This window comes from Vidua chalybeata, chromosome 27 (assembly GCF_026979565.1).
Source record: "Vidua chalybeata isolate OUT-0048 chromosome 27, bVidCha1 merged haplotype, whole genome shotgun sequence".
NCBI lineage: Eukaryota > Metazoa > Chordata > Aves > Passeriformes > Viduidae > Vidua > Vidua chalybeata.
In genome coordinates this window covers 3,752,500-3,773,699 of record NC_071556.1, presented here as the reverse complement: position 1 = coordinate 3,773,699, position 21,200 = coordinate 3,752,500, and the positions used below count along the sequence as shown (strand labels likewise).

General features: G+C 53.8%; 1 protein-coding gene across 6 annotated transcripts in view; it reads right to left on the bottom strand.

Moving 5' to 3' along the window:
- The window catches only part of PTPRS (protein tyrosine phosphatase receptor type S), a 129,126-nt gene extending 119,872 nt beyond the window's left edge, over positions 1-9,254 (bottom strand). For all 6 annotated transcript variants that reach the window (XM_053965639.1, XM_053965641.1, XM_053965640.1 and 3 more), the window contains exon 1: positions 9,178-9,254. The gene's annotated coding sequence lies outside the window, so the exon portion shown is untranslated. The remainder of the gene's footprint in view (positions 1-9,177) is intronic.
- Between the last annotated feature and the right edge of the window lie 11,946 nt (positions 9,255-21,200).

Here is a 21,200-nt window from a genome sequence, read left to right as displayed (position 1 = left end):
GACTTTTAGAGTTTTTGGGGGAAGGAAAAAAGGAAAGAAAAAGCCATTCTGAGCTGTGGGCTGAAAAGCCACCCAAGATAAACCAAAAAAGCACTAAACATTGAGCCATTAAGTGAGAAAGGACTACAACTTTGATGTGACACTTGGCTGTTTGCTGGCACTATAAACTATTGCACACTAAAAAAGTTTGTTAAATGCTCCATAAACTTTAACACATTGCTGAAACACTTTGAACTGAGAATTTTATTTGGTTATCCACAAACCACGCTTGGTTACAGGCAAGGAACAGCAAATGCAGATTTTTCTCAAAAAATTATTTCACTTTGAAACAGCGAAATGAATACAGGTAGATTTAAGAATTTGTAAGAAGGCACCCACACCATGTCTGTGTTAGGAGAGCCAAAGCCTCAAACAGGGATTGAGTTTTTGGGGTTCATCTCTTTCCAGTACCCCTGACCTTTACATTTTCAGGAACAACCAAGTCCTGGACATCAAGCAGAGCCAGGAAAATGGTGAAGCACTAGAAGAGTTCTGCAGATCATGAGGAAATCAGCACAGTGGAGTCCACATTCACCTTTTCTCTGTTTGCCTAAACTTGCATTTCCAGAGCAATTCCAGATCTAAACCAGAGTACAGCCAAGAAGCAAAACTAATCTTAAAAAAAAAAAAATCCCCAGAAGTTTTAATATTAATGTTCATTCCTTGCCACAAAGAAAATGTGTCTTTCTCCTGACTTTGACATTTTCTTCCCCAAAGCAGGAGGGAAGAAAATCAACTCCCCAGAGTGGCAACGAGGTGTGAAGCACAAGTCACCCACTCCCATCACCTTGAATCCATGGAAATTTCACACTGGACCGGAGACACTTTCCAAGGGAATTTTTTTGCCCTGCTGAAAACCCTAAAATCCCCCACCTGTCTTAAGCATCACTGGCTTTGCATAAAACCTAAAGCCACTTCAAACATGTCACTCATCTTCCCTATTAAGCCCAATGGAAAGCGTGCCGTGGCTCCCTGCTCAGGGATGGGAATGGATTTGGATCTCTCTGTCCCAGAGCCAGACTGGGATTGACACCAAAACCCACCTGTGCTGGCACAGGGCCCATAGGGGACACAAAGGGGACAGCCACATCCTCCTGGCACAGGGGCTGCTGCAATTTCCTCGTGGTTTACAACGAGTTGTTACAGCAGCGCGGGCACGGGGGAGAAGCGGGGACAGAAATTCATTTTGAATCACAACTGTACCTGGGGCTAAATCACCGGGATGGTGCGATTTACACACCCCCACCTCCCAGGGCAGTGCATAAAGCAAGCGTGGGGCCATCATTCACGTGGGGATATTGCTCTGGAACGTGCTGTCAGGAGTGCTTCATGGCCCACGAGCGAGGAACCGGGCGCTCCACCCTCAGCAAGAGAAATGGACTCCTGGTAATGGACTACAATTCCTTCCCCTGCAGGCACAGCCCTGCCACCATCAAACACGTCAGGCTGCAGGCACTGGTGATTCATCTGGTCCAGCAGCACCCAAAAGCAGAGCTTCAGAGGAATTACCTGTCTGGGTGAAGCTTTTCCTGGCTCTGAGCCACCACTGCTTGGCACGGCGCTGCACAGATGGGGCAGGGAGCACAGAGGAGCACTCGCCCCTGGCTTGCTGTGGCACCAAATCTAGAAATGCTGGAGAATGGCAAATCACCAGGTTTTCTCTCCTCCACACATACTCCAGGAACAAGGAATGGATGCCTTGTTCCAGGAACGAGAGCACTCCCAGAACAGGACTCACAAGATACTGCAAAACCAGAGCCTTCCTGGCTGCTGGAACCCTTCTCCAGCAGGACAGAACCCACCTGGGCAGCTTGGAGCAGCCTGAACCTCTGCAGGTCCTTTCCAGCCTCACCCATTACGTGACTCTGATTTTCCCTCCTGCCTGCATGCTCGGGGCTCCAGCCTTCAGCTCCAGAGCAAACACCAGGTCTTGGTTAGTGACATAATCCTCTGAATCCCAGCAGCTCCCATTTCACAGGACACAGCTGTTCACTTCCCTGCATGCATTTTTATAGTCACTTCTTCCCTCCTTCCCCCCTCCCCCAAATTTTTCTGCCTTTTGCTGCTAAAGTTAAATAAACACATTTTCAGGATGGAAGTAGTAACTTTATCCCTTATTTTTCATTCCCCTGTCTTCTTCAGACCAATATTTAAAGGTTTTGCATCTTCAGAAACCTTGCAGACACGAGATTTGCTGCACTGCCATGGCCCTTGGCCACCACTTTGTTCAACACAGAGAAGAAACCAAAATTCACAAGGGCAGTTCAGCACCTTGACATTGTGCAACACAAGGAAGGACCAAAGATCCCACAGTCCCAACAATCCTTATTTCATGTTCTGCAATACCATCCTCATCTCATCCCAACGTTCCCTTCATTGCACACAAATCTCCTGCTCCTCCTTGCTCCCAGTTTCCTCAGTTTCTGATGGAAAAGGCATAAAGAAAATCACCCACAGGGGCTTATTTTACAGCACAAGCAGGGAATTCCCTGCCTGGCTGGGTCTGCACAGGGCCCACGTCAGGCAGGTGAGAAGGAGCTGTGTGGAGGGCACGTCCTGTGGGTTCCAATGTCCTTCCCACATGGAACAACCCAGCCCTGAACAAACCCAGCCTCAAAAAAACCTCAGTCCCAGAAAAACCAAGCCCCCCAAAAAACTCAGCCCCCCCCAAAAAAACCCAGTCCCCATAAAAACCCAGCCCACACCAAAAAAAAACAGCCCCCCCTAAAAACAAGCCCCAAAGAAACCTTAGCCTCCCCAAAAAACCCCACCCCCAAAAAAACCCCAGCCCCCCCAAAAAGAACCCAGCTCCCAAAAAAAACCCCAGCCCCCCCCAAAAAAACCCCAGTCCTCATAAAAACCCAGCCCCCCCAAAAAAACCCAGGCCAAACACACATATTAAAGGCCTGGCTGTGCCCCCTGAGAGGTGACCCCCCCTCCTACAGCATTTCCAGGAGGCAAAGCCAGCAGGCACTAAACCTTCTGGGCAGATTTTACACGTGGGTTTGACCCTGGGACACAGCACCTGGCCAAGATTGGATTTCACTGTGGCTGTTCCTCGAGGTGCCCATTTTGGCCAGTTCCTGGTGGCCTTCATGGCTATGAAAATCCTCCTGCTCTTGCAGGCAGCCAGGTGACATTTCCATGGTCAGGGCTGGCACAGTGACCTCTGGGAAAGGATGGTGTGATGCATCCTGGTGGTGTCACTGGGACTGCTCCCACACCATGAAATCAGCTGGTTTCCCCTTCCCAGGCCAGGCAATATCAAATTATTTGCCCTCAGGGCAGCTTTTAAAAATCCAGTTTTTCTTTCTACTCCTTCACTCAAGGAGATCAGCAGCAAAGATGCCCCACGTGCCCCTCCTGCTGCTCCAGAGCTGCCAATTCCCAGGGCAGCCCATTTGGTGACCTCAGGGAAAGAGATGGACAGGGCTGTGCAAAGTACCCAGATCCTGTAACAGAGCATGAGGACAGGCTGCTGCTTGCTTCCTTAAGTAAAGGATAAAGTTTTAATTTAAGCTGATCTCTGGGGAGAGAAGAAGGTTATTGAATCCATAGGAAGCAGCAGGGAATGAACTGAGTGACCCCAAAGCCAGGCACGAGCAACCAGGATTCCCAAGGGTGACAAAGCTGGGGGGACAGACCCGCACCAGATTTGCTGTGGATTTTTTTTCATCCCCTGCTCCGGACACACACATTTCCCTTGTGCTGCCTCACAGAGCAAACAAATGTCATCTCTTCGGGAAAACTGGAAAGACTATTTTCTTCCCAACACTTCCTCCTCTCTGAATCCTCCCCTTCTGCAGCAAAGTGCCCCTAATCCCCAAATTCTCTCTCTACCTGCAGGGAGAGCTGAAACCCTACCCGTCCCCTCCCCCAGCCCTCCAACCACACTAATCCATCAAATTCCCCGGCCTTGCAGCCCACCCCCAGCCCCGACAGCAGCAATCCTGGCACCAGATGTCCACTGACAAAGGCAGCGCCAAGCATCAAAAAGCAATTGCCCATCACCCCTGTCCCGACGGGGCCCCGGGCAAAAAAAAAGCGAGTTCAAAGCCCAGCAAGCAGAGCAGCATCCCAGCGTCCTTGTGCCACTCACACCCCGGGCACAGGAGCGGCCACGGCCCTCACTGGGGACACGGTGACAAAACCCAAACCACCTCAGAGCCCACCGAAGGGTTACAGCTCCCCTCTGGCATCAGGGATTTAAACCAGGGGTCACTGAGAGAAAACAAAAGGGATTTTATTAAAAAAAAAAAATAATAATAATCAAACCCTGAGCAAGACATCTGTGCTCTGTCCACACGATGCTGAAGCTGCATTAGCAAGGACTTTGTTTAAAGAGCACTGTTGCTGTTCCCTGCCAGAAGGGCTTTGCTGGCCAAACCACGCTCCAGATTAGCCATCTGGATTATCTGGTTTTGCTAAACCTGACCACGAGCCCGGCCTTTGAGACAGCACACCCATCTCCAGAGATGTGCTCACAGCAAGAGGTGGAGGGGAGGATAATTTCCACTCCACACCCTCAGTAACCTCTCAAACGCACAATTTTTTTACCTTTTCTTCCTTTTGCCTTCAGTTTGCTACTATTGCTTCCAGTTACTACATCAGCCTCTTCTGTCAAGTCCTGCTGGGCTGCTCACTCTCTCAACCTCCATCATTATTTCACAGATGCAATTTCAAGCTTTCCCACATTTCCCTCAGAGAAACGGGAGAAGAAGAGACGTGTGGGCAGGCACAGACTGTCCCAGCCACGCAGGAGGGACAGGCTGGGCACGCAAAAGCCTCGCCTGAAACCCATCCCCAAAAATCTGTGCCAATGGAGCCGACCCGGGAACAACACCCAGGATAGGAACAACGCCCCGTTTCTACAACTAATTAATTGCAACAATCTTCCCAGCTGGCTTCTGAAACGACTCCAGCTGATGGTTTCTACGCAGGGTGAGCATCCCTCCTCCTTGCCACAGGGACAGCCCCTGCCACCCACGCTCCCTCCTCCTCCTCCTCCCCTCCATGCCACAAATTCGGGGGGAAATTTGAACTGTCATTTTCCCTCTTACACCCAGGTTTAGTGCTGCTGCTACAGCATCGTTTTATTTATGGCATTGCTTCTGTCGTTGTAACGATCCTACATAAATTCCACATCCCGATTCCCTAACAATACTTGCTGCTATTATAATAATGATCCCGTCTGAATGGCACAGGTGCCATTATCACAAAATCTGTTTGTAATAGGGAAGCAACTGTAAAAAAAGGCATTACACCTAAATGAACTACTTAAGGATTACCATAACCAGGGGCCTTGCCTCAATTCCCTCAGCTGCAGCGCTGCTTCCTGCCTGCTCAAAAATAGATAGCAAGTCAAAATTAGCAGGTAAGTCATCCTGTGATTTGGGAGCTGCTGCTCCCAAACTGAGCACTCTGTGGCTTCATCACACAAATAAAATCTACCTCTGCACTGATTTAATGAAGAATTTTTGCAATGCACTTACTAAGTGTTAATGAGAGCACTAATCAGTACATGGAGAAATGGAAACACACCCTTACCACCCCATAAAAGTTACCTGTAAAGAGCAAGGAAGGGCAGAACAGCTCCTTTAAGAATCCAAACTCACCCAAATGCACACGAGATCATGCAAAATTAAGGCAGAAGTCACTTCAGAAGTGGCATAAGACAGACAAGAAAAATCAAGGTCTCGTAGAGTTCTTGTAGAGATGTGAGTTTCACAGACCTCAGACCTCCATCCCTGCCTCAGCCTGTGCACGTTCACAGCTCCCAGGTGCCTCCTGATTCAGGAAGTTTCACCTACCACAACAGTTATTACTCCTACAAAAGAGTTCTGGAAGGGCAGCTACTCCTTCAAAGAGAGCTTCCAACAGATGTTTTCCCACCGTCAGCATTTGAACAAACTCGGTGTCTCACACCTTCCACAGTCCCTAATTTTACCAGTTCATTCTTCACACCCGCAAACGCAGCATGAAATAAATTCAAATGTAACAAGATTGCACTTCCCTGGTGCCATGAGATGTGCTGCAAACTCTGCCTACTCCAACAGCAAAGCCTTGCACGGGAACAAAACATACCCAGGGTTCAAAATCTCTTCAAACAGAGGGCAGAGGATGGCTTGGGGGGGAGTGGTAATGGGATGCAGTGCCTTTTATCTCCAGGTGAGCCCTTAATGCTTCAGCCCAGGTGAGCAGCCTCTACACAGCTGTTACTACACGAGGGCTGCACAGGAGCCAGCACGAAATGAGGATCAGTGGCTTCACTCCAGCTCTTGGCTGAGTGGTGTCAGACAGCTTGTCACTCCCACACCTGGCACCGCAGGGCAGCCCCCAGAAAAGCACCAAGGACGGGGTTGTGCAACCTCCACCTTCTCCTCTGCACGTAGCCGGGTGACACCGGCGCTGCTGCTCCTCTTGGCCTGTGCCCACACGCCGCAGACAGGGAGCAGGAGCAGGAATCAGAGATCCTGGATCTATTCCTGGCATCGCCGCCGACCTGCCGCGGGAGCTGGGCGAGCCTCGCCTCTGCGCTGGCTCCTCGCTTTTGGCTGAATGATTCAGCCATGGCACTTCAGCTCTTCTCACCGCCGGACCCTAAAGCTCTTCCCAGCAAGGAGCTGCGTGTTGCTATTCCCATTCTGCAGACAAGGAAGCCAGCAGATTGCCATTCCCCCAAAGGCTGTTTTTCTGGCACGCTCCTTAGAGATTAAATCTAGTGAAATAGCTTTGCCTTACAAGAATCTGTACCCACAGGGCACTCAACAGCCAGGGTGAAGAAGGTGTTTGAAACTCGCTGTGATCAAGGTTAAGAAACATAATAAAACACCATATCCTGCTTTTCCAGCTCTTCAGGGTAATGAGGGATTTCCTCATCTATCTGCTGCAACTGTCACCTTCGCAGGAATTTAGTACTTAATACCAAATTCACTCTCTCTCTGCACACTGAACCTTCAGCCGGTTTATTTTGGAACCTCCACCTCCCAAAAAAACCGATGCACATCTCTTCCAAGTCAAAAGTATAACTGGGCCTTCTCTGGTTTCAATGCCTTTGGTAAATCCCTGCTTTGGCTGCAGGAGGAGGCTGCAGAGCAGCAGGAGAGCAGAACAGGAACCCCGACACTGCCTCACTCCCTCGGCTCCACTCGGACTTGGCAGGAAGATTTGGGAGAATTCTCCGGGAGATGATGTCCCTCTTCCTGCGCTAGGGACCAACGACACTCCCGTGGAGATAAGAGAATGAGAGATAACGATCCCTTCCCCGCCCCTCTCCGCGGCTCCTTCTCGCAGCAGGAACGTGAAGGAAGGCGTTCCGGCTCCTCTCCGGGGACGGACGGCGGAGGAGGGGAGTGAAGCCCCCTCCTCCAGCCCAGTCCCACCGCCCCCAGCCCGCAGCCAGCCCAGCGAGGGGGCGGCGAAAGGCACCAACCCCCCCGAACCGCTCGAGAACGCGCGCATCACCAAGAAGCCGCTGAAACAGCCTGATTCACTCAGACGCAGATTTTTCACTCCTTCCTTTTTGGGCGAAGCAAAACCCGAAATAAACCCCAACCAACAGCGTTAGCCCCGAAAACCCCAGCGCTGGCAGGCCCTGGTGTCGCCAGGAGCAGCCGCCCGTGGGCTGCAGCCCCACACCAACAAACACCGGGCTGGCTCCAGGGGAGAAAAGCGTCTCAGCGCAGGTGGTTTGTTATTCTCAGAGTCTCTTTCCAGCAGATGTTCCCCTGTACCATGTGTGGCAATCCCAGTGTGCTTGAATTTGTGATTTTTCCTCTGCTAAGTGACGTTTTCAGGGAAAGGGAAATTAAAGGATAACAAGATGCAGCTATAGAAAGATAGAGCTGTACAGGCTAGAGAATTCTCTCTTTTTTTTTTTTTTCTTTTTTTGAGAAGAACCATAATGTTAATGTTAGAAACCACTTTTCATATATAGCAATGATCAGCTTAATCTTTACGCTTCTTTCCTTAGCTGCAGGAGAGTTCTCCAACAACGAACAATATAAATTTAAATTTAATTTCAACTGTTGCTATAACTGCCTCCAGTCAGACCAACTGCTGCGAATTCAAGTCAGAGCCTTGACATAAAAGTTACCTGAGTTACCTGCAACAGAAAAGTTCTTTGCTTTTGCCAAAGTGAGAAAAGAATAATAAAGGGATAAAATGTGGTTATTTCTCATGAAGGCTCCAGCTACACAATTCCTACAGCTAAATGGAGGTTCTTTCCGCCATCTATTACGTTTCTAAAATTACACATTTTAGACAAATCTGCATCTTGAGCTTGAGCAGTAGCCTAATAGCACTAGCAAACAAGTCATGTGAGGCCGAGAAAATGAGTTGTATTTAATCCTGGGAACGGAGCACAGGAGTTGTGCAATGTTTACAGTGAATAAACTCTGCCCGTTACTCAAAGGCTGCAGCCCGTGTCCTGCCCCGCGCTGCCGAGAGCATCGCGCTCTCGAACTCATTAAAAATAAGATTCAGAAAAGGCATTTCCAGTACGGAAAGGAAACGTAGTAAGAGAGGCAACTTGGGGAAGAGGGCGAGCTGCCCCTTCGTACGGCGGGCGAGCGCCCCAGCGCAGGGTTCTCACATTTTCTTGTTCCGCAGCAAAAAACGCCCCTGCGAGCCCTTGGCTGGGGAAAAGGGGGAGAGGGGAGAGGAAATGGGAGAGGGATGGGCAGAGCGAGGGGAGGGGGAGAGGAAAAGGGAGCGGAATTCCCTCCCCAGCACCGCCCCGCAGCCCCCGCTGCCATCCCTGCGAGCCCCGCTCGGTTGCCCATCGCACGGCCCTGGTTGCCCATCGCCCGGCCCCGTTGCCCATCGCCCGGCCCCGTTGCCCATCGCACGGCCCCGTTGCCCATCGCACGGCCCTGGTTGCCCATCGCCCGGCCCCGTTGCCCATCGCACGGCCCTGGTTGCCCATCGCACGGCCCGGTTGCCCATCGCACGGCCCTGGTTGCCCATCGCACGGCCCGGTTGCCCATCGCCCGGCCCCGGTTGCCCATCGCCCGCCCGCGGGGCCCCTCCGGCCTCCCGAGACCCCCGCCCGCTCCCCGGGCGTGCGCGCCGAGGGAGAAACAGCTTTCCCTTGTTTAAAAAAAAAAAAAAAAAAAAAAAAAAGCGTTAAATAATTACATTTTTAAATCAAACCGACCGTCTCGGACTCGTCCCGGCGCCGGCGGGGTGCGGAGGCTCCGTGGCGAGGGCGGCCCGGGGACCCCGCGACCCCTCGGCGGAGGGAGGGACCCCCGACCCTCGGCGGAGCCCACGGCGGCCCGGCCGGGCTGGGGCGGGGCCGGGGCGGGGCCGGGGCGGGGCGGGGGCGGCTCCGGGGGCAGCGGGGCCCGGCCGGGGGGACCCCCGAGAGCACAGCAGGGCCGGGGGCTCACGGAGCTCAGGGGACTGCCCTTGGGGCTCCGCCACACCCGCTGGGGTCTGTCCCCCCACGCCGGACCCTTTGGATTCTCTCAGACATTCCCCCCGCCTCGTTCCGCAAAGCTGCCGCGGTACTCCCCGGAATCAGAGGAGAATCCCCCTCGCTGCGCCCCCCGCACCCCGCTCGCGTCCCCGTTCACCAGGGCGGCCTGGAAGGGGAAACTGAGGCACGGCAGCGGGTGCTGGGATAACGCTTGCTTTGAGATTCACGGCAGTGCTTTTGGCCACACAATGCCCGCCACCACTCATCTGTGATGAGATTCAACTCTCACCTCTAAAAAACACTAAAAAAAAAAAAAAAAAAAAAAAAAAAAAAAAGAAAAAAGGAAGCAAAACCATCAACAAAAGAAGCCAAAACCTTTTTCATTTATTTTTCATGGAGCTGCACAGCCGTGCTGAGCTCTTGCAGCCATCTGTAAAGGGAGAAGGTAATTCCTAGCCTAAGGACTTTAGAGTTTAAATAAGATATAAACGCAGCGTGAGAGGACAGCGAAGGGAGCGGCAAGAGGGGGTGTGCAACAAAAGGGTTTCTTCAGAGGGAGATTAGGATATCACGATTGCGACGTATACGCCTTTGCATTGACTCTATATGGGATTTCAGAGCAGCTCTGTTATCTCCAGGCACGAACAAAACACTCTGTACTTGCTCTTTTCCAAATCATACCAAAAAGTTGGAACCAACCAGAAAAAAAAAAAAGAAAAATCACAACAACAACAAAATTCCTTCTTCCCTCTGCTCCCCTCTCAATTTTGCCTTTTTTTTTTTTTTCCTTTTCCACACAGAGAGATATTTTTCTGGGTGGTTTTTTTTTATTTTTTTTTTTGTTTTTAAAGCTCTGAGTTGAAAATCCTCGGTCATTTGGGAATTCTCCGAGCCAGCGGCCGTAGCGGGGCTGAGCACAGAGAGGTTCTTGGCAGGCCCCGGCGTGGAGAGGGCTGTGCTGGAGCATGTGCCTGGGAGAAGGGGGGGGGCTGCGGGGGGGCAAAGAGGCCACATACATTTTTAGAAGAAAAAATAAAAAACCAGGAGAGAAGAAGAAAAAAAAAAAAAAAAAGCGTCACCGAGGCCTGCCTGGCGCACACGCCAGCTCTGGGGGCTGGGAGCGGGGGAGCGCGGGGAGGAGAGAGGCTGGGTGGATGGAAGTGAGGATCCAGATTGAAAACAGATGGGATTTTTCTTGCCAACCTGACATCCGAGACCGCGGGAGGCGGGGTGAAACTTCCCTTCAGAGAGGCTGGCAGCCAAGAGATATGGTGGGGGCCCCCCCCCCCCCCAAAAAAAAAAAAAAAATCCCAGTTTGGTTTGAAATCCCTTCTCGTTCCTGCTCGCCTGGAGCTCTGGGGTCAGCAGAGAGGAGCCTGCTGGAACTGGGTTGTTTTTTATACTTTGAGGGGTTCGATTTTACCATTAAATGTCTGATTCATCTGTTCCTGCCTGCTGGAGCCCAGCCCAGCCTGGCAGTTAATACTTGCCCTGGGAGACATTTTAGGGGCATTTTGCACTGCTGTGGCTCCCTCTGCGTATGCTCAAAAGGGAAACCCGTGCCTGTGCACAGAAATAACCCCACAGGCCACAACCTCCACCCAGGGGTGAGCTGGGATGCAGGAAACATGCTGGAGTGGGGCTGCAAAGATCCACATTTCCGTGTGAAAAGGCACCATAAAATATTGGAGGACTTCACACCGCTTGGCACAGCCCTGGGCACCTGAGCTGGTGGCCACCAGCAGCCCAAGATGTGCAGGTTTAAGAAGTCCAGGATTAAGGACATGAAGGTGCTGGAGCGTGTCCAGAGAAAGGAGAGGAGCTGGGGAATTCCTGAGGGAGCTGGGGAAGGGCTCAGCCTGGAGAAAAGGAGGCTCAGGGGGGACCTTGTGGCTCTGCACAACCCCTGACAGGAGGGGACAGCCCGGGGGGGGGGTCAGGCTCTGCTCCAGGGAACAGGGACAGGCCAAGGGGAAACAGCCTCAAGTTGTACCAGGGGAGGTTTAGGTTGTTTCATCTAAAGGGTTGTCCAGCCCTGGCACAGCTGCCCAGGGCACTGGTGGAGTCCCCATCCCTGAAGAAGGACTTAAAAGCCGTGTGGATGTGGCACTTGGGGACATGATCACTGATCTGAGAGGGCTTTTCCAACCTCAAAAATTCCATGATTCTAAGCTGCACACAAATGATTCAACAGCCCCAAAGTGACTTAGTTAGCAGTGATTCAATTTGTGGCTGGCCTGAGGCAGGGCTGAAGGAGGGGTCACACCTCCTGCTTCCCACCCCAGCCACACACCCCACTCCTCAGTGGCACCAGGCTGCTGCAAATCCCAGCAGAACAGGCAGAAGAGCCCCTGGGGATGCAGTGGACACACGGGTCTGTGTGATGAGGGGGATTTTTTACCCCATTTTGGGATAAAAATCACTGCAAAAGGCTTGGTGTGCACAAAGCACTGCCCAGCACAGCCCGTGGGACTGGCACAGCTGCCCCTCCACCAGAACACGGGTGTCCCACGGGCCTGGCAGGGACGTGGGGTCCCTGTCCCCCCAAGATTTCACAGCTACTTCACAAACCAGAAACAAAAAGTTAATGGTGCGGGCTTGACCACATATTTTCCAGGGGCTCTGGGAGACCAGCTCTCCACAAGCCGGCTAACACACACTCTTTTCATTCAGAGCTTTAAATACCCAATTGTGTCTGTTTTCAGCACGCTCATTTTTAGCATTTTAATGATATGGTCCCCGGCTTTCACCCTCCTTGGACTGGCCCCAGCGTGGGTTTTTTTTTTCTTTTTTTTTTTTCCTTTTTTCCCCCACTTTCTTTTTAACATCTTGCAGAGCGAGAGGGAAAAGGGAAGGGGGTTAGCAAGAGGTCACACATTTCTCCTAACCCAAGTGTTTTTGCAGCAGGCAGGGGGTCCTGCTGGGGACAAAGACAGAGCAGCCCCTCGGGCTGTGTGTTGGCTGCCCAGTGCTCCATCCAGGGACCTTCCTGGGACAGACAGCGGGCAGCAGTGCCCACCCCCTCGCCCTGGCACGGCCCAAGCATCCCTCAACACAGCCAGCCCTGGAAAGTGTGGGATTTGCCGTTGTAATCACTTTCCCTCCTTCCCCTGTGGACAGAGCTTTCCCCCGGTCCCACTGGCAGGATTTTGCTTGGCGACGCTGCTGTCCTCGGGGATGGGCAGAAGACCCCAGCTGCAAACAGGACCTGGGTTGGCTCTGCAGCCCCATCACTGCACGGACACAGTGACCCACAGTGACCCAGCAAAGCTGTTTGGGACCAGGCTCAGCTGCAGCACCAACGCCCTAAAGCTGCCGGAGTGCTCTGCACACTGCCAGCAGAGCCAGGGAGGCAGCAGGAGACTCTCAGCTGCACCCGAGAGAGCCAAACCTCCCCACTGCCACCCTCCCCAGGCACAGCCAGCCCTACTTCCCTTTGGGTGTGCTGCTGTCACCAGCCCTGAGGGACATCCTCTCTCTCCTCCCATCCCCAGCACACCGTGTCCACATCCAGTGATGTCCCCATCCCCTCTGCCCCAGCTCCACGCACACCACATCCCTCTCAAGCACCTTCACAGGGCTCTTCAGCATCAGCCTCTCGGAGGATTTTTATTTTTTTCTTTCCCCGCCAAGTAATATCGAAATGATATTTATTAAATTTGCTCTCTAAGTCCCTCAATCTGCTCCATAATACAGTGAATCTGCGAGGTGGTTTCACTGATCCCGCCTCAGTGAGACCAGATTAACACAGCTGATCCCGGCTTTGCGGCTCCCTCGGCCCGGGGAGGGTCAGAGGTTGTGCAGAAAGGCAAAACCCGCTGGCAGCGTGGAGCCGGAGGAAAGCACGTGGCTCTGGAAAATGGTTTCCGAGGTTAATTCCAGGTGGGAAGGAGGGAGCACTCAGCGTGGATGGAAAACCCGTTTGCCTCTGTTCCAGCCTCTCCTGCTCTTATCTCCCTCCTCAGGCGCATTGATTGCACCTGCCCCCACCCCCCTCCCCAGCAAGACGCCCATTAAATCTCAGATCAGCTCCAGAAAGGTTCATCAGATCCATTATCTCTGCATTCAGCTAAATTATGAAAATCATTAAGATAAGGAGGCATGGAGCCTATTAGTTTCCTGGAGAGGATGCTTTACAATTCTTTTCCTTCTGCTTCCACATTTAATTACCTTAAGTTTCACAGTATTTAATTCCATTTATTAAACCTTTAATAGGTAAAAACAAAACAACAATAAAACCCACTGCTTGTCGCCCAGGGCTGGGATCGAGGCAATCCTCCATCCATGCATGGACACTCAGCTGAGCTGGAGCTGAGCTCATGGAGGGGGAAGCATCCACTAATTAAAAAATTAAGGATGTGCCCTGGAGTCCGTGCAAAGGGAAAATGAGCAGCGCCAGCCCAGGGTTCTCCCGTGGGCTCCCCCAAGCCAGGCTGGTCCATGAGCCAGCTGCCAGGAGCTTAGAATAACCCAGAGGGATGACACAAAAAGCAGTGGCATCGTGGAACTCTATTTATTCCTTTCTACAGTCACAGTTCCTGTGCACTGTCCCCACCCCCAGGAAGCCCCAGCAGGGACGGGGCTCCTGCAGGTACCCACAGGGATGCACACTTGGTCATTTGGGCTATCCTCCTGCACAGATGCTGTTCCAGGACACTGACAGCAAGCCCATGGGAACAGCCAAGCCCCACATGCTCCAAGCAAGGTCAAGCTGAAGCATTAGCTGCTCACTGGCTGCATTTTGCCTTCCCAGAGATGCCAATTAGCAACGTTGGCTCCTATCAGAGCAGCATCCAAAGGCCCTCATCCAATGGCACACGGGCTGTAACGCTCACACTCTGCCATCCACACAGGACAGACACTGCAGAGAGCAAACAAAACCAGAGGCACAGCCAGGGAAGGGCTTGGTGCAGGGCTTGGTGCAGGGACACCAACCGTGCCATGCACCGAGGGGAAAATGCCAAGCCCAACCCACCTAGAGCACAGTGCAAGGGCTGCAAATCCACTCCCCGTCAGCACACAGACCCATACACAGCATCTCCAAACACCTTCTGCCAGGAGATTTCAACATCTGGACACTTTATGGACAACTTGAAACTTTCTACAAGAAGCTGGGGACAATCATGGAGCACCTTGAGCCATTCCTAAGTGTCCAAGGCCAGCTTGGATGGGGCTTGGAGCAACCTGGCCCAGTGGAAGGTGTTGGGAAAACAATCTTTAAGGTCCCTTCCAACCAACCCAAACCATTCTGTGATTCCATAATTCAGACACTTCTCTCCAGCACTTGCACAGCACAATTTACAAATGCTGCTGCCTTCAAGGCCTGTCCCATCATGCATCCAAACAGGGCCCCACAGCTCCAAGCAGTGCAGTTTCTTCCCATCAACATCTTCTACTGGATTCAACCTCAAACTTGGCCTGCATTTTGCATTTGCTTTCTAAATCACGAACCACTCTGGAAAAGTAGCACCAGGAAGAAAAAAAAAAAAAGCAAAAAACAACTTGCTAAAGTGTTCCCCAGCAGCATATCCACAGACTTTAATATAAAAAAGCTGCTGCTAATTTAAAAAACAAATGTTTAAGCAATCAAGCATGTTTATTTAATTTGTCCTTTCTGTGCCAGAGAAGGGCTGGGCTGCTCGCAGCGGCTGCCACACGACCTTATCAAGAGGGCCCTGCCTGGTGGGATGGGGGCAGCTGGAGGCTCCAACACAACCCAGAGGCTCTCTTGGGATAATCCAGCCTCACACCCTGAGATGAAGGCATCTACAACCTAAGGGTGAGGCTGAGGATCCAACCCATTGCTGGCATCCAGCATGAACCAGCTTATAAAATATATATATATAATGTAATATATATATATATCCAGGTTATAGTCATGGCTTGGGTTGGACTGGCCTTTAAGATCAGCCAGTTCCACTCCCCTTCCACAGGTGCCAGCTCAGAGCTCTGCCCAACCTGGCCTTGAACAGCTCCATCCATGAAGATCCCATCAACTCCCCATTCCTCCAGGAGCAGTGGAATTCCAGTTCATTTGCCAGCACTGCAGGCCAAAGCTCTTCCATTAAAAAAAAAAAACAGGTGTTGCTCTGCTTGCAGAGAGGGTCCAGAGTACACAGAGACAGGTACAGGGGAACCCCCAGATGAACCCAGCTGGAAAGGTTTTCACTGGGTACATGCTGGGCACGGTTCCTGAAGAGCCTTGAAAAGCCTCCAAACCCACCAAAATCTGAGCAGTAACTGCAGGACAGCGACTCTGTGGATAATCCAGATTTCTCATGTATCCCAAAACACCTAAAAGGACCCAATTTTCAGAGTACAAACGAGTCCCCAGGGAGGCTGGAGAGCCCCGTGCTGCTCTTCTCAATGCCAGAAGGGCTCAAACCTGGACAGCAGATCAGAGTCTCCTTTCCCACTGACAGGAACAGAGATGTTTCAGAGATGGGGTGAACGTGCAGGGTCGTGAGGGAGCCCACCACAGGCAGGAACTCCATTTTGCCCATCATTATCACTGGCTTTAACAAATCACTCCTGGGGCTGGCAGATAGTTTATTAATTTTTCCCCCGTGCAGCATCAAGGATGACTGAGGAAATCCAGTGGCCCATTGATATTTTGTTTGCCTCCAAAATAACTCCTTGTTTATTTTCAAGCAGCAGAACACACCAAATCCTCACGCTGAGGTGACAGAGCTGGGAGGAGATGCCACACACATCATGGCACCAGCACCTGGACTGAAGGTTTCACCTTGTTCTCTGCAGTGGGAAAAAGCCAGGCCCAAATCTTCCACTTGCCCTTCAGACACGGGAAAACTGAATAAAGGGATTTTTCACTCCATTGTGTTTCTCCTGGCAGCGTTCCTGAGGGATTCACTGCCCGCCGTGCCCGAGCTTTGGTCTGCTTGAAGCGCAGGGAGGTTTTGGGTGCCTCAGCCTCAAACACAGCCCCTGGCCTGGGACTTTCCTGTGCATCCCTCTGAGGCTGGCAGCCAGCTGGGGCCAACTCAGGTGCTCTGGGAGCTGGAGCTGCTCTCCTGGCCCAGTGCTGTGGCTGCTCTCGTGGGAGGATTCAGGATTCGCTGTGTGCCTCCCCATGGGATTGCTCCAAGCAGCAGCTGATGCACACAGACTCGTGCAACCAAAAACCCCAGCAGCCCTCCTGAGGAAAAGGTCACTGGGGCTGTTGGGGGGGGTTTGGTGGTGATCTCCTGGGGGCTGCAGAGGGAGAGCCCAAGGACATCCACAGGATGGGACGTGGCCTGCACAGCTCTGCCTTAACCCTGCAGGAAGGAGCTTCTCAAGTCACACAACCCCAGCAGACATCACACGATGCTGTCTCCATCCCGTAAGGCCCCTACTGATGACCTTTATTTGTGTTTTTTTGAAGCGCCACCTCCATTCTTTGTGGTTACTGAGAGTGTTTTCCATATGAGCAGCACTGGAGAGTCTTCCAGAGCCTGCAGCCATCCCACACTGGAGCCTGCTGAGCAGCCAAGTGAGACCTGCAAAACCCCAACGCAGGCTGGAAGCTGCCACGGAGCCCACGTGGGCAGTCATGGATCTGCTGAGGACGCAGGACAGAGCCACTGCTGGGCACAGCCAGGCTCAGGAACGCCCCAGACGAAGGAGCTGCAGCTGGTGCAGGTCCCCAGAGGCTCCAGGCAGGGGCTGCTGGCAGCCCTTGGGCAGGGAGCTGCTCTCCACAGGGAACTGGCTCTCCCCACGCACGCTCCTCCGTGGAGAGCCTTGTTTGCTGCCTTTAGGAAAAAAGGAAAAGGCAAGGGAAGCAACAGTGCTGTTTTCCAGGCACCCAGGGCTCCTCGTGCCTGACCCCTGAGTGGAATTAAACTGGACTAAATCTGAAGAGAGCTCTCCAGCAGAGCCTGGCAGCAGCAGGAATCCTTCTGCGGGCACAGCAGGGATGGCAGCAGGGGCCTGGGGGCGCATCTTCTCCTGCCCCCACACCCACGAGCACCAGACACACAGCACGAACAGCACCAGGGAAATACTCACCTGTCACTGAGCAGCAGCCTGGCACTGCCCTGGCACTGGCACTGCCCTGGCACGGGCTGTCCTGCGGGGCAGTAGCACAGGCTGGCTCCTGCCTCCCCCGGGAAGGGCCCAGCTCTGCGCAGACACGCCGAGCCCCCCGCGCTGCCCTGCCCGCACACGCCCGGGCTCTGGGCTCTGCAGGGAGAAGGGAGACCTTAGAGAACCTTCCAGTACCTCAAAGGGCTGCAGGAGAGCTGGGGAGGGACTCTGGAGGACAAGGGGGAATGGCTTCCCACTGCCAGAGGGCAGAGCTGGATGGGATATTGGGAAGGAATTCCTCCCTGGGAGGGTGGGCAGGCCCTGGCACAGGGTGCCCAGAGCAGCTGGGGCTGCCCCTGGATCCCTGGCAGTGCCCAAGGCCAGGCTGGAGCAGCCTGGGACAGAGGAAAGAGTCCCTGCCATGGCAGGGGTGGCACTGGATGAGCTTTAAGGTCCCTCCCAACCCAAACCATCGTGTGGCTCCATGGCTGACCTTGCCCCATCTCCTCCAAAAGGGCCTCCAGAAATGCACTGCTGAAAATGCAGCAAATATTGCACTGCTGGTGTCACCCCTCCCTCTCCCTCGTGTCCCAGACACACTTGCACTCTTCTCTTCCCACCACCCCATCGGCTGCCAGCTGCAGAGGGGCCCTGCCAGCTGACAGATGAAGCTTCAGGTTAACAAATCCAATTTGTCAGAGACAAAAAGCCAAAGCATTTCATTTCTGCTAGCTTTTTTTTTTTTCATAAAATTGCTCAGACATCCAAGACTTGAAATGTCACCATGTCACTTGGTGGCAGCTGAGGGCACAGAGCTGGAAAGGTCAGGAGAAGCTCTCCAAGAGTTACCCCTGCTCAGTTTGAAGGGAAGGGGAACAGGGCAGACAGGGCCACTGTGACTGCTGGGGACACCAGCCCACACACAGCCCAGCTCCCAGCAGAGCACAGGGGGATGCTGATGCCCAGTGCCAGACCACGAGCAGCCACTCATGAGTGCAAACAAGCCTCTTTGGCTTTCCTTGACCCCCAAACTCCCTCCAGCACAAGCTGGGACCACCTATTTCCCTGAGCTTGAATTAACAAACCCAAAGGGTTTTCCCCACAACCACTCAGGGCCTCTCCCACCAGTGTAGGACCCAGTGGCAGACTGGGAGGCAAGGCAGAGCCCCCCAGTATCCCAGCAGGAGCTGGGAAAGCTCCAGCAGGTGCCAGTGACCCACACAGCAGCACTGTGCTTTGACCTCTGCCCCTGCCAGGCTGGGAGCAGGGATGTCCAGAAGGATTCCTGCTCTGTTATCCCACCAGCAGTGCCCAGGGCACCCTGCCCCAGCCCTGAGGGACCCAAAAGCTGTGTCAGCACAGCCAGGGCTGGTCAGAGGGCATGGACACAGCCAGGGCTGGTCACAGAGCCCATGGGCACAGCCAGGGCTGGTCACAGAGCCCATGGGCACAGCCAGGGCTGGTCACAGAGCCCATGGGCACAGCCAGGGCCGTGCTCCCTGCCAGGACACAGGGCAGGGAGTGAGTGCTGGGGCTCCTGGGCACCCCTCCAGCCCACAGGAACCCGAGACCTCCCTGGCAGGTGAAGTTACTGCTGGGAACATAGAGTTACAGCCCGGAGGTGAGGCAGAACAGGACACCCCAGGGCCTGGGGCCCAGCTATGCCACCTATGAGAGGGGCTGGAAATGACAACAGGCAGTGCCCGTGGTGCCATCTGTCCCTGGAGCCACCAAGCCCACAGACAGCACTCGGGTTGGGTGTTCAGCTGCAGGAGTCTGGGAGAGCAGGAGGAGAGGAGAGGAGGAGAGGAGGAGAGGAGGAGAGGAGGAGAGGAGGACAGGAGGAGAGGAGGACAGGAGGACAGGAGGACAGGAGGACAGGAGGACAGGAGGACAGGAGGACAGGAGGACAGGAGGACAGGAGGACAGGAGGACAGGAGGACAGGAGGACAGGAGGACAGGAGCTGCTGCAGGGCTCTGTGTCAGCCCCAGCCTGGTCAGGGCTGGAGCCTCCCGAGTGCCCAGAGGCTGATTCTGAGCTCTGCTCACACACAGCCTCACACACGGGGATCAGCAGCAGCCAGCTGCAGCACCTCCCATCCCTCCCATCCTAGAGGAGCTCTGGTCACAGCCTCAGGCTCTGGGTGATTCCCAAATCACAATGATGCAGTGCCAGAGCCCATGCTGGGACTGTCCCAAAATGCTGAAGTCCCACCCCAGAGCACAGCAGGTACCAGGTGGGAGAGCAAAAGCTGCCTCCCACACTGGGCTGCCATGCTCCTGGCTGGTCCCAGCACTGGGAAAGGCTCTGGCTTCTCTGCCCACAATGATGCAGAGCGAGGATGCTGCTCCAGTTTTCCCCTTGGGCAAACAGAACCCGAGGGAAGCAGTGCCAGGGGCTGAGACAGGCAGCAGTGGGTGACCAGGAGCAGGACCTGGGAGGCACAGCTGGGGTCAAGGCTGGCTCAGCAGCAGCCACCCACCCTGTGCCCGCTGCCACAACATCCACGGGGCCGTTCCAGGGGAGCAGGGACACGGTGGAGCCCGGACTCTGCCGAGGCAGCAGGGAGCTCCCACAGCACAGCACAGCACAGGGCTCCTTCCCTGCTCCTCCTGGGAGGGGGTGGCCATGGAGCAGCTGGCACCGAGCTGAGCAGGGGCCACGTGTCCCCTCCAGCACGGGCTGTTCCCGTCCCTGCCACCGCCTCCATGCCGGCAGCGTGTCCCACGCGCCCGTCTGCTGCCTGCTCCATCCTCCCCTCACCCCGTCCCACCTGGCCCTGAGCTTTCCCAGGAGCCCCCAGGCCTTCCCCAGCGAGTGGGTTCTTCCATCTCCTGCCCCGTTGTGACAAAGCACACCCTGCCAAAGGCTCCAGCACAACACCCTGCCAAAGGCTCCAGCACACCCTGCCAAAGGCTCCAGCACACCCTGCCAAAGGCTCCATCCAGCACACCCTGCCAAAGGCTCCAGCCCAACACCCTGCCAAAGGCTCCATCCAGCACACCCTGCCAAAGGCTCCAGCACAACACCCTGCCAAAGGCTCCAGCACAACGCCCTGCCAAAGGCTCCATCCAGCACACCCTGCCAAAGGCTCCAGCACACCCTGCCAAAGGCTCCATCCAGCACACCCTCCCAAAGGCTCCATCCAGCACACCCTCCCAAAGGCTCCAGCACAACACCCTCCCAAAGGCTCCATCCAGCACACCCTCCCAAAGGCTCCATCCAGCACACCCTCCCAAAGGCTCCGTGATCCCCACAGGTCCCTCTCAACTCAGGATGTTGTCAGATTCCAGCACTGCAAGCAGCCCAGAAGGTACCTCTGCCCTCCACTCCCATTATCCACAGCCAGAGGCTGTGGCCACGAGCAGAGATGCACACACAGATGGAATGGGATGGACAGACAGGATTCCCAAGTGATGCCAGCACTTCTGGCACTGCCTTGGCAGAGGGCACTGAGCAGCACACCCTTCTTGTGACTTCAAAAAGCCCAAGCCCAAAAATTATTTACATAGGCAAGATTTCATGATATGGGGCTTTTTCACTCCTAAAGGACTACTCAGAACAAAAAATGGGTTTAAAATAAAGTGACTTCCAAAGAAAATCCAAGTTGAAAGCCTTGCTTTGATTTTATTTTAAGATTAAAGCTCTCTGCAGAGTGTTCTAGGGCCCTGATGTGAGGACCACAAGCTCCTCTGATATTTCCTAGAAAAA